Source organism: Symphalangus syndactylus, chromosome X, assembly GCF_028878055.3.
Source record: "Symphalangus syndactylus isolate Jambi chromosome X, NHGRI_mSymSyn1-v2.1_pri, whole genome shotgun sequence".
NCBI classification, from domain to species: domain Eukaryota; kingdom Metazoa; phylum Chordata; class Mammalia; order Primates; family Hylobatidae; genus Symphalangus; species Symphalangus syndactylus.
Window position 1 is genome coordinate 23,176,836 of NC_072447.2, and position 3,642 is coordinate 23,180,477.

Sequence of the window (3,642 nt, forward strand, 5' to 3'; positions counted from 1 at the left end):
TTCTTTGTAAATTACCCATTTTCATGTATTCTGCTATAAGCGACAGAAAAAAGACCAAGACACTCCCTTTTGATTAAATCAAAGTCGATTGACAAGTGACCTAATCACAGGAGTGATATCCCATCATATCCAAAGGCTCTGCCCATGCTCAAGGGTTGGAGATTATATAGGACATATATACCAGGGAATGGGAATCTCTGGGACCACCTCAGGATTCCGCCCAACTAATTTCCATTTTCTTCTACAACCACAATATCCAAGTGGAAAACAGAGAAGTCTGGCTTCAGGCCCTTTAGTTTTCTTGGCAGAAACTCAGTCACAAGCGATGCATTGCAGATCACTTTTGGCAGTGCCATCTGGGTGCATCTGAATCAGCAGAAAGGGGAAGATGTTAGGGCCGTAGAGACTTTGGTAGACTCTTGGCATTCCATGAATGCTGAATGCTACAGGGGATTGTCAGTTGTTTCACTGATATAGAGTGAGACAAGGAAGAAAGGAAGGAGAGAAAGAGAAGGAGGGAAGGATGGAGGGAAGAAGGACTAACACATTTTTTTAATAACCATTTTTACCACAATGAGATACTAATTCACAGCAGTCAGAATGGCTACTATTAAAAAGTCAAAAAATAACAGATGTTGTTGAGGCTGCAGAGAAAAGGGAATGCTTATACACTGTTGGTGGGAATGTAAGTTACTTCAGTCACTGTGGAAAGCAGTTTGGAGATTTCTCAAATAACTTAAAACCGAATTACCATTTGACCCAGCAATCCAATTACTGGGTATATATCCAAAAGAAAACTAATCGTTCTACCAAAAAGACACGTGTATTTACATGTTCATGACAGCACTATTCACTAGAGCAAAGACAAGGAATCATCCCCAGTGCCCATCAGTGGTGGATTCGATAAAGAAAATGTGGTGCATATGCATCATGGAATACTACACAGCCATAGAAAGAACAAAATTATGTCCTTTGCAGCAACATGGATGCAGCTGGAGGCCATTACTCTAAGTGAATTAACATAAGAACAGAAAACCAAATAACGCATATGCTCTCTTATAAGTGGCAGCTAAACATTGGATGCTCATGAATATAAAGATGGCAAATCTCAGCACCATGCAAAATACCTCGGTAACAGACCTGCATGTCTACCCACTGGATCTAAGATAAAAGTTGAAAAAATAATGATAAATAAATATTTTTAAAAACAATCATTTCCTCTATGCATTTATTAAGTACATGTTTAAGGAAGACCTATTGAGCCTAGAACTGGCTGAACTAAGTCCTAAGGATGTAGTGTTGGACAAATGACACATGCAACCTGCCCTAATAGCGATTACATTATATTGAGAAAACAGCCCACTGCAATAAAAGTAAGCCAATATACAAAACAGTCACAAATTGTAATTTGCACTATTAAAGAAATTCTCTTCAGAAACTGTGTGTTATAGAAGAAAATATGTTAATTCTTTTATTTGACACACTAATGGTACATTGGTCAGGTGGCCGCATTTGCCAGTGTCATTTTGGCTTTCTGGGGTGTCGTCTGTGTTGTGCGGACTACACCTTTGGAAACTGCTCTATTTTCTCTCAGATCTGGATTAAGATTACAGACTCCTGGCTCAATGTGTGCAGCTCCAGATTCTCAGTAAAGATCTCAAAGCAGGACATCTGCAGCTGGCAACACGTCTCCTCAATCTGCAAGGGTCCGGGCTTTCTCCCTGCCAGACATCTGTGGCTTTTCAGTAGATACAGATGCATCCCCGTGGGGAGGGCTTACTTGTATTTTTATGCTCCCCCTAACAGGGAATTTCTGAGATTTGCTTCTGCACAATTGGCTTCTGCTCATCATCATCTCCACACAAGTTTCGACGACTCGTTGACTCCAGGTCTTTTTGTTTTTCCCTGTTAAATCACGTATTCCTTTCCCGGTATGGAAACTGCATTCTTACTTAAAAAGCAAGAACCCGAATTTCCCTTCTCCTCTAGCCAGGGGACTAGTTGCATCTATAGCTCACATATTTTCCATCCATCTCTGAGAGAAGCTCAGCATACTGGAGGCATGTGCGGCAGATGGCTTCCTGGTTAACATTTTCCCAGTAGAAGGCCTGTTAACCTTGCGTACCCAAACTTCAGAGAATGTTCACATTTATCCAGTGCAACATTTGTGATGTATTTTAGGCTCCTTGTTGGCATTTTCCTGCAGATCTTTGATTTTCCAAGAACAGACTGCTGACGTTCGCAGGGTAGAAGGTGGCTGTGTCTGTGCCAGGTCTCAGTCCCACTTCTCTCACCGCCGGTGCCTCCTCTACCTACTTGTGATTCCCCATGAAAAACGCCCCCTTTTAATTCACCTGAATAAACTGCCTCTTCACCACTCCCGGATTCTAATACATTGCGTGGGTGTGGCAGGGGATGACACCACTTCCCTTCAGGGCAAGCCTCTGTTTCTTCGGTAAGCGTGGGAGGCCCCTATAAAATTAACTGCAGCAAGTTGAAAAAAGTCTCGGGCAACATCACAAATGCTAATACAACAAGGAAAGAGCAGCATGATTGCCTTTAAAAAGGCCTTTTCATTGATAGTATTCTCTCAAATGTCTTCATAAAAAGAAAGGGTGCCACCCTCGGTTGCAGAGATCTCCTTAATGAGCTCCAATTTTAAAGGAACATGAGGAAGGAGGAGTCTGCAAATGGAGATGAGCAGGACCATAGTGAGTTGGGACTTGTGAAGTGTGCCAAGTCCATCTGCAGCATCTACAGAGACTTTGTCAGGATAGGCAAGAGACGAAGTGGAAGCATTCGGAACAGATACCTTGGGTGGCATAGGTGGCACAATACTATCCCATCAGAGCAAGAAATGTTTGCTACTAAGGAGAATGTTTTAAGCTGGTGTGTGAGTTATCTTTTGCTGTGCAACAAATAACACACTTAGGACCCTGAAACAACACACACTTGTTAGCTCCCAGTTGCCATGGATCAGGAGTTCAGATACAGCTTAACCAAGTCCAGCCCTCAGGGCTTTGCAAGGCTATAATCAAGGTGTCAGGCTGTGGTGTCTGGAGCTGGGGTCCTTGTCCAAGATCATATGGTTTTGGGCAGGAATTGAGTCCTTGCAGTTGTAGCACTGAGGCCTTTGTGCTCTCACTGGCTGTCAGGCAGGGGTCACTGCTTCCAGAAGCTACCCTCAGGCCCTAGCCTGTGATCCTCTCACAAAATGATAGTTTGCTTCTGCAGTGCCTTTCAGTTGTTCCAGGAGAGTGTCTCTCTCTCTTTCTCCAGCCCGCTACCATGGAGTCTTATATGACACAATGTAATCATGAGTGGGTGACAACTCATCTTTGCCATCTAAGGTAACGTAATCAAGAGAATGACATTCATCATATTCACCGGTCTCACCCACACTCAATGGGAGATGATTAGACAGGGCATGCATGACGCATATACCAATCACCGGAGGAGCTTAGGGTTCAGCCTCTCATAGCTAGACAGGAAGATACAACATGATTAAGAGGGCCAAAACCAAGAACAGTCACAAGATGTAATCTACAATTAGTTTAAACTTAGTTCAGCATTCTAGATGCAGGTGAGAATTCTAGGTCCATTCAAGTTCACTGAAAGGCTGTACCCAAAAACTGCAGAGAA